This window comes from Haliaeetus leucocephalus, unplaced genomic scaffold (genome assembly GCF_000737465.1).
Source record: "Haliaeetus leucocephalus isolate CR32 unplaced genomic scaffold, Haliaeetus_leucocephalus-4.0 Scaffold536, whole genome shotgun sequence".
Classification (NCBI taxonomy): Eukaryota; Metazoa; Chordata; class Aves; order Accipitriformes; family Accipitridae; genus Haliaeetus; species Haliaeetus leucocephalus.
The window spans coordinates 4,888,165-4,897,946 of NW_010972972.1; the positions used below are offsets into that span (position 1 = coordinate 4,888,165).

Here is a 9,782-nt window from a genome sequence, read left to right on the forward strand (position 1 = left end):
CCCACCCGCTTGGGCGGACAGGGGGGGGGGGGGGGGGCACCGGGAACAAAAGCCCCGGCGCCGTCTCACCTTCCAGCGCGGGGCCGGAGGGAAGAAAAGAGAAGGGAAGGGAGGGAGGGTGGATCTCCTACAAGGGCGCCCGGAGGCAGCCGCCACCCGGGGACTCTCCGTCCGACCTTCCCGGGGTCCTCGCCGCGGGGGGGGGGGAAGCGGCGGCAGCTTCTGGCGGCGTTTGGTTCCCCGCCGGGCTCGGGGGCGGCCGCCCCCGGGGTCCCCGTCGGCGGGGAGGGAAGGAAGGAGCGGGCGGCTGCCGCTGTTTCCTCACGCCGGGCGGAAAAGCAGCGCTCGGCGGCCTGCTAGGCGGTGACCGGAGCGTTGCCCGAGGGCCCGGGCCCGTGAGGCGGGCGGCGGGTCCCCGCCGTCCGGGGAAGGGGAACTGCCCCTCTCCCTGAGGGGCGAGCGCCCCGGGCTAAAGCGGGGAGACGCGGGGGGGAACGCTGCCGGCTGAACGGGACCCACCTGCCCGGCCGTGCCTGGCACATCGAAAGGCTCCTCGGCGGCAGAGCCCCTCCTTTCCCCACACACCCCCCTCCACCCCCCCCGGTGCCGCCGCTCTCGGGTTTGTTTAGTGGCGGCGGTGGCGGCGGCGGCGGCGGCAGCAGCGTTTCCCCGGGCCAAGATGGCGGCGGGACGCACTGCCCATGCGCGGGCGCCGCGGAGCACGCCGGGAGTCGTAGTCCCCAGCCCACCACCCTCTGCGAGTGAGGAGATGGAAGAAGCGGCTGCCAAGATGGCGCGGGAAGGGGTGGGGGGGGAATGTCGCGTCGCGCATGCGCGGCGGCGCAGGCCGCACCTGGGAGTTGTAGTCCCCTCGGCTTTCGTCGACGCGGTGGGAAGCGGCGCCGGCCGTCCCGCCATGGCCCGGCGGGCCCGGGTACGGGCGGCGAGAAGGGACAAAACCCCCCCGCGCGTTCTCTCCGCCTGGGCTGGGGCGCATCCCACGTTCCCCTCAACTTTAGGCATTAACGGCCAGCCGCGGCTTCTGGGAAGAAATCTGGCAGGGTTGACATCAGGCCTTGACGTCATTTGGCCGTTTCCAGCTTTCTGACTTAAAAGCGGCGCCGGTTACGCGCGGGGCAGCGTAAGGCCGGAGTCAACCACGCTTCTGTGCAAACAATAAGATCATAAAATCGACGCCCTAAAAACACCGTCGCAAACCCGCTTCGGGGTGGTTTTGGCTCCCCGCCGTTAATTCGCCGCCCAGCAGAGCAACCACCTCCTCCCGCAAGCCGCCAGCGCCGATTTCGGCAGCCTGGGCCTGGGCAGCTATTTCGTATGTAACGGCGATTATAACTTCCCCCCCCCCCATGCAGATTTCCAAGAAAAGCGGTAAATTGTATCTCTTTAAAAGTCCTTAGGTTGGATTAGAAGTAGAAAAGAAAGCATCTCTGGGGCGCAGCTAGAGCTTACAAGCGACGCATACGATTGTGGCTGCGTGTTGCAGCGAGAAAATAGGGAAAAAAAAAAAAAAAAATCCGATCCGTAAAACTGTCTGCAAGGCGACCGCTGGCGAATCGCACCAAAGCCCCTTCAGGATGAGCTTTGCTCCCGGCTCTCCATCTCGCAGGGCTTCGTTTTTGCCGCAGGCACTTGTTTTCCACGCTTCATCTTGCACGCTTTCTGATTTCGCAAAGCAAACTGGCACCCTGGGGACAGACAGTTTGATGAAGAGGAGGGAAGGGCTCCTCCTTATTCTGCTTTCTCCCAGAAAATCATATTTTTATAGTTTGCTTTTCAGAAACAGCTGGAAATTTGCCGAGGTGAAGACAAGGCGGACGGATGGTGTGCGTTGAACCGCAACACCTATTTCCAGATCTGCAAGTGCTGTTATTTCCACCCAAGTAGAGATAAAAATTTTTCTTCCCTGTGATCATTGATGAACATTTTCTCACTTGCGATTTCCTATTGTTCTTCACAGCAGCATAAATCTCAAGTACTTGAAAACAATTATGCTGAACAGTACATGAGAGCTAGAACTATTTTCCTTCTTTTTTTCGTGCCTTTCTAAACAAGAACCAGCTGAAGGCAAGTAACATCATCTCTGCGTAATATTACCTAATAAGAATAAATGTCCTAAGCTTTGCACAAAACCGAGGAAAATGCAGACCACGTTAGTGCCAGGAATTGAAGTTTTCCTTTGCAGGTCAGAGACTCCACTGCAAACTGATCTGGAAACGTGTCTTTTAGTTGGATTACTCTGGTCAATAGGAACAGGCAGGACAGCCTTGCCTCTTACCAGAATAAAATAACTTTTTTTGAGGTTTATTCATCGGTCGTAACTGTGATGCTCCAGCAGAGTATCGTTTTTATTGCATCCAAGGTGTTTAACAGAATAAATCATTCTATGAGGAAGAAACCACCAAAATCTCTTTTTTTTTACACAAAATTTATCTACCAAGGTGTAAATTTTAGCTGAATATTTGCTTCGAGTTTGTGTGTTCATTAACGCACTCTGTTCTCATACACACTCTCCAGTGAAATCTCTGCTAACAATGCAGCTCAGAGAGAGCACAAACACGTTTTCTCAGCCCTGCTCAGCAGCTATATTCATTAAACTTAATTAGATCAATTTGGGATTTTTTTTAGATCTTTTTTTTTTTTTCAAAGGTGGATGAAACTAGCCAAGAGGACCAAAAGTTATTATGGGCAAGGGGGACAGACACACACTGACACTCACGTACGTACATATGTATGTACTCAAGAAAACGGTACACGCTTCACTTCCTTCGGCACACAGAACAGAAAAGAGATGTAAAAAATGAGCCAGTTATGTATGAAGTGTCTGAAACTCTGATTACTGCATCTCCACAGATGTCGTAAGATGATTTCCAAGAATAATTATTTTTATTAAGGACAAAGACCCAGACTTGGAAATATGCGAAAGAGGTCCAGAAAGTCCGAAGGCCACATTCTGCTTGTAGTTACAGCAGCAACATTGCCGTTTACTTCAGACTAACCTACGATCAATTCTCCATTACCCATAAAAATGGGAGGGCTGAGATACCACGGACAAAGAAAAAAACCCCAAATAAACCCAAACACATAAATAATGGGTCATGAAAAGCATAAGCAACCTGAAACAAGGTCAGATGCACCAGAGCTATCCCAGAGCCCAGCAGGCTCTGGTCGGCGGGGTCTTCTTGAGTCAAGTCCCCCATCACACAAAAATCACTCCCCTGCTGTAGAGCCCTAAGCGGTCGCAGGAGCAGAATGGATCTTTCCATAAGACTAAATTAAGGTTATCTGGACTCAGAATGACTGCACGCAGCCTTCTAGCCTAAGCCAGAGAGCTCACCCAAAGGAGGCTGAGACTTGACAGCATTTTTTTATGTCTGATGAACAAAATGTCAAGAGTGTTCCAGTTATATACTAAAAAAATGAAGATAAAGACAACATGGTTTAGGCTTACTTAATACAGAAATGTGGCTAAATGTCCTGCAGGTGAGCTTTTCTCAGTAAATTCATTTAAAATAAATGGATTCGTTGTGAAAATGCCAGCGTTTTTTCTAGCCTTAGTTGCCTGCCAGATGTTAATCACTTTCTTAGTTCTCATTACCAACATCCTTGGTCTCTGACTGAGTCATCAGCTAAGGAGGCCCAAAATTACAGAGCACTTTTTGACTGTTCAGAAAGTAAAAGAACAGAGAAACTTGTTGACAGCACCAATGTTTCATTGTTTCCTAAGGAGGCAAGGCTCAACAGTGTAAAAAACCACAAGGTAGAAGTAGTCTGTAATAATCCATTTTATTTTGCAGTTGAGGCAAGCTAAGAACTCACCTAATTGTAACAGCTTCAAGCAGTAAATCACTGAATTTTTGTAGCTTGGTCATATTAGGCTGATACCTTAGCTCTACATGTGTTAACAGCAGCTCACCGTTAGCTTTCCTGTTACAGCCAGCAGAGATGAAACAAGACCTGCACTATTCTTCATCTGATGGTGACCTAGTGAGCAACCCTGCACAAGTTGTATCACCTCTCTTGTGCCTCCGTTTCCCAATTTTATAAAGCAATTTAAAAATTAATGACAGACGGTGATATACAAAAGCCACACATTACTTATAACAGCATACTGCCGCATATTCTTTCTAAGAATTTGCTCAATTATATGCATTTGAGCAAAATTTCTTCCTCCTTCCAGTAAGGGAAAGAAATATAGTGACCATCAAGCACTCCTACTTTGTATTAAGTTCTCTATGACCTGAAATCCTCCGATCCCCATCCGCTTAAATAATAGGATTCTCATCAATTACAGGTACTGGACTGATTAATTAAACTTTCTGGGCACTTAAAGAATAATCTATGTCTCACCACACTTCCTTCTATCCCCTAAGACAACAGAAGGGAGAAGACAATGAGCTGGAGCTTGGAAGCATCAGCAGTGAGATGGCCCAAGGGACGAGCAGTGATTTTCACGTGGAGAAGGTGACTTGTATGCAGCCCAGGTCACCAGGACAAAGCCACGCTTCCCAGCTCTTTGGGGGCTCGTAGGAAACAAGCGGCAGTTCTCGATGGATTATTAACTGCATCTCCACTTGCATCGCTACAACCTGATTGATAGAAACTCCAAAATATCCTTCTTCTTCAGAGCAGCCTTTCCCGGGTAGAAGAGAGGCGCATCAGCTTGGTACTATGTGAGAAACACAGCTACTGCAGCTGCTTCTTGTCTGCTGCCAACAGTAAATTTTCAGCTTCCAAGAGTCTTAGGTTGGTAATTTCAAAAGTAAAATTGGAAAAGCAAGGAAAAAAAAATGTTATTTGTATCAGCCTGTCAGCAATTGAGAAAAGAAGTAAGAAACTCACTATGCTTTTATACTAAGATGAACGCAATGTTGTAGGTAATTTAACTTTTTAGGGAATTTAAAAACCGTTTGAAGTATCCTCTGTGTCTTGCATAAGAGAGAAATAGCCTAGATTCTAACAAAAGTTAAATTATTTCTTGATTTTATTTTTTTTTGAGTCAAATGGCCTAACCCAATGGAGTTCCCACTTCTCTTAAAAGATTATTCAGTGGCTTGATATGCTTTCCTGACACAAGCATCGCTATTTAAATTTTATTCTATCACCCTCAGACCACTCCTAAACTCTCTCTCTTCCTTCTCAAACACTTTCCCATCACATTTTTTCTCCTGGCTAAGATAAGAGCAGAAGCCTCAGCAACATTTAGGCGCTGGCAGCTTGCCAGAGGAGCCTTTTATATACAGCCTTGTCAGATGCAGGGATTGTCACCCAGGACTATTTGTATTTAAATCCACAAAGATATTTCAACTGCTTTCACTGAAGATAGCTTTGTGCTGCCAGTTAATAGAGATTTTTTTTCCCCTATTATAAGTAATACATATTATATTCAACATATGTATTTATTTTACAAATAGTAAGAGCTTCAGTGCTGAAAGTACCGAAATTGAGCAAGGCTTAAATCCGTCAAAACACCACCGTGCATCGAGTTGAGCACCTATTTAAACACTTTGCTACACTGAGGCAAAAACTGATTATATAACCTCAGATAATGAAAAAAACCCCAACCCTTCATTATGTCATTTTGCAGCATATTAAAAGGCGAATTAAAGTCAGTACCCTCTGCAATCTAGGGAGGCAGATGCAAACCTCCAGCCTCTTTGTAGTGTGCTGTATTGGTGAAGAACATATAAACTTGCTGGGAAGAAAGCAAAGGCGCATCTCAGAATAGAAAGCGTGGGAATAAGGCAAAGTATTAAAGTTATCGCTCCATGGTGCAACTTGGGTCCTTATCTATGGTCACATACGTGTATTACAATCCATCAGTAACTCTAGCATACTTCTGCAATTCAGGGGAACACATCCCACCCAGATTAGCATTTCGCAGAATTCAGCCACACTAGGACCTGATTTGTGTTGCATTTTTAGGGGAGATTGCATGCTCTCCCTCGAGTTAACACTTTTAGCCCATGAACAGACCATGTATTGCTTCGAAGTTCAAGACAAACTCATCAGTGAATTACTCACTCCTGATTTTGACTAAATATTTTTACAAGGCTAGATGGGCTATATAAATGCTGGGGAAGCAAGTGAACTTATCAACTGTGAAGGATGTGTTCGATCACTCTACAGAGTCCGGACAAAAAAGGCAGCTCCACAGACAACAGGATAAACAGTTAACAATCATAATTACCTAATGGCCAATGAAACTAGGCACTTGCTTATCTAGACAATCAACAACCTTTTTTTTCCCTAGTAATATGATAATTTATAAACTCTTTATCCCCAACTGTTTTTGAAGGATCCCATTCATTTGCTGTGCTCTGAATTCAAATGGTATGGATCCCAGAACACTTAGCAAATGAAAGTTTACTCAAACATACAGTATTGTTGCAGGGTGAAAACAGCAATGGAAAAGGAAAGCAAGCCGGCACTGAGTTTGCAAACCAGGAGGAGTAACATTTTTGTCACTTCGCAGCCTTCACTGAAACTTTGGGAAAAGTTCATGTGCTTTTTAAGAGGTTGGTCTTAACACTGGCATTAGCAAGGCTTGCGCAGAGAAATAAAGACAACCTGTCACTCCTGGGTTGGGGCAAGCAAACAGAAAACAAGAGATGACTCAGATTCCCTCGCTTTAACTCCTTCATGGTGATATGCATGTCTGTCTTTCCGTTAGCATGTGCTGCCCACAGAGCAGCACGGTAGGCTGTAATCGTCTGCTTGGGCTGGCTGAACGCTTCAGAAACTGCAGCAGCTCTGGTGGAAGCCAGGACCAGACTCAGAGCAGTTGCTTGTAATTTAGAAGGCTGCTTTCCTAGGCAGGGAGGGAAGTAGCTGCAGGCCAGAATACAGACAGCTGTGAGTAAATCGCTTAGTACAGGTCATTCGGAAAGCTATGCCTGTCCACAAAACCACGTCATTTGGGCAGATCAACACAAACGCCACCCTCGTGTAGAAGTACAGTGCTGCAAAGCCAACAGCCCTCTGGATTTCCTCGTACTGAAGACCTGATACAAAACTTGTGAAAATCAGCATTCTTTCAATCAGAATCATAAAAAAAAGCAAAAAAGATCCCAGTAAAATAGGGAAAATGCAATGGGAATTGGTTCTGATAACCCTTGACTATCATCACAGACATTCCTAACTTTCATTTGCAAAAAACTAACCATGAGGCAGGAGCCAGGATGCTGCATTACTCCAATTTAGGGTTGGAGTTAAGTTGCACATTGGTCACTAGTATTGCATACTCGGCGTGCACTCGCACAGTCTCAGAGGTCCTCTCTCATACAGTGTGCAAGACTTAAGTTATTCCCCACCTTTGCCTTCCCATTCCCCAGAACTGTAGGCAAACCCTGCACATAAGCAACTTGTTTTTCATCCCGTCATTGAGAATTTCAGCACATCTCAAAGGGAGTGTGGATACAGATACACAAAAATACCTCTATGGAATTAACCCGATGTCCTTTTAGTTCTTACAGACAGGTTATCCCAACAACAATGCAGCTGTAAGACTTGCAAGAGAATGTAACAGTAGTAAAAGTCATGAAAGCATTTCAGACTTCAAATCTTCTCTTGCAAACAAACTTTTAATGGCAGGAAACCTGCAGGAGTACACAGTCATGCTCAAACAGTACAATCAGAAAATAAAGGCATACTGACTTTCACCCTGGGAAAGAGACATGCAGTTCTTTTCCAGAAGTATGTTAAAGAGGTTATTTTACAACCACAACTCAGTGATAGAGAATCCTGGATTTAAGATACATCTGACCTTAAAAGACACAGTGGGGAAAAAAAGCAATTAAAAAATCCACACGAACACACAAAATTCCTTTACTAATTTATCCAGAGAATACAGATTGTATGTACAACACTACTACTAACAGTATATAATCCCCGTTCAATGTCAATCGACAGACACACTTGGAAATATACTGTGAACAATACTTGCATAACCTGGAGGATTACTTAAGACACAAAATCACCAGTATACATATTACATATGCACACTTCAAAGGCTACTCTGCAGGAAAAAAAAGGGTTTCGGTGATTTCTGTATTCTACAACAGAAGCCAATTTTTAGCATTTCCAACTAAGTAGTAATGTATACTAATTTCCTGTAAAAATAATGGCTTTTGAGTAATATTGTTGGTTTTTGAAAATAATTTTCTTTCCATTATATAGGAATCATTAATTAGTCTGCCCATAAAAAACATCATCCAGCAGACTTCAGTAAGTTAACTTTATGTACAAGTCATTGCATTCATTTTATTAGGAAAGCTCATATGCAAATATATACACATTTAGAAGATAACAGCCATAACATGCTTGTACAGTGATTCAAATGATGCAGTATCAACAGCAGCTTTGGTCAGAAGCAACGGTTCAGAAATATGTGCCATGGTTAATTTCTTTTTAATACTGCCATTATAACGTTCTGGTTTTGCTTGTTCAGAACCCTAAGAAGGAGTTTCAGCAAGCATGCACTTTTGTTTGGTGAATCCATTTGGGGGAGAAAAGGCCCTTCAATCTTGGGCAGAAGGTGCTCAAAATTTTCTTATTATTTCAGGGTGACTAAGTATATTTTTCCTAAGGAAACAGGTTTTGAGTGTTTTAAAATTCACACTAACATTATGCAGTCATGCTCCTAAACTATTACTGCAACTGAAAATGACCCTGCTCTTCTTGCGTTCCCTTGTGTCAGCATGAACATTTACGCAATCTGCACAGCAAATCAGATGGCAGCCACCTGAAATCTAACCTCAAGGTGAATGAGTGTATTTAAAAAAAGGTTACTTAACTGATTAACTCCCTTATACAGTTCACTGTACACGAACACTGGCGATTGCCCAGTAAAGTGAAAGCAGTCAGGTGCAGATAAAGTTATCTTTAGCATTGGCTTAAGTGACTACTCTAAACTACTTAAAAGGAATGAACTCAGCTACATGCCCAAGTTAGAATTCTGGCAAAGAATTAACACCAAATAAATTGATGTTACTAAAATTAGTCCAATGAAATATGCTTTGAGACTCCTAGCTTGAAGAGCACTTGATGACGAGGCTTCCTCACGGAAAAGATGGCTTTTGTCCCACTCAAACAAAAAAAGCTTACAAGTTTTGAAGTCAGGCAACAGAAATTTCATTCTTTCTTTATGCACTTTTTTGAAAAGAGATGTACATTGGCTATTTCATATATTTGGATTATGCTTCCTAAAGCCCAACCAACCTCTATGTCGGGATGCCTTTAATATGATTTTAAAGGTATATAAAACATGTACCGCAGCTGAATTCTTACACCATAGCACTATTACACCCGAAACAATTAACTTTTGCCATCAGCGTTTATACATTTCACAGCTACAGTATCCACTTCCCCAAACTGCCAGCAGGCCACATCTGGTGAATGAGTCTCCTTCTTCCCACTATCCAGTTTTCTGTTTCTTTTTTCTAAGCCTTGCTTCATTTTTACCTGTGACAGACCTGACTAGGCATGCTCCCTGTTTGATTATTGCTGAAAAAGCTCCTGGTTTCTCTCATTACCCATCCGGGCTGTGGAGCGACGACATCTTCCTAAAAAAAACAAAACAGAAGAGAATAGACAAGAGGAAAAGAAAGACGATGCCCTCATCCTACACCCTCAGTTCCATTTTTAAGCTCAACATACTCCATGTACCCCGCACATACAGGTCCTCCTCCACCCCGCCGCGACCCGGCGGAAGACAGGCCGGCCCCGCGCAGCCCCGGCGCCACTACGCATGCGCGGCGCCGCCG

At 44.7% G+C, this 9,782-nt stretch overlaps 1 protein-coding gene and 1 long non-coding RNA gene across 5 annotated transcripts in view; both read right to left on the reverse strand.

Annotated features, from left to right (window-relative positions):
• LOC104837468 (chromosome unknown open reading frame, human C11orf30) overlaps nucleotides 1-1,327 on the reverse strand; it is a 41,365-nt gene extending 40,038 nt beyond the window's left edge. For 3 of the 4 annotated variants that reach the window (XM_010576618.1, XM_010576616.1, XM_010576617.1), the window contains exon 1: nucleotides 520-608. The gene's annotated coding sequence lies outside the window, so the exon portion shown is untranslated. Of the gene's footprint in view, nucleotides 1-519; nucleotides 609-853 lie in introns of those variants that run through there. The other variant, XM_010576615.1, reaches the window with a different exon arrangement.
• A 1,451-nt stretch (nucleotides 1,328-2,778) lies between these two features.
• On the reverse strand, nucleotides 2,779-9,756 carry LOC104837470. Its single transcript, XR_774936.1, has 3 exons — nucleotides 9,676-9,756; nucleotides 9,481-9,581; nucleotides 2,779-4,759 (listed from the first exon to the last, which is right to left on the reverse strand). It is a non-coding gene; the product is annotated as an uncharacterized LOC104837470 (long non-coding RNA).
• Nucleotides 9,757-9,782: the final 26 nt, after the last annotated feature.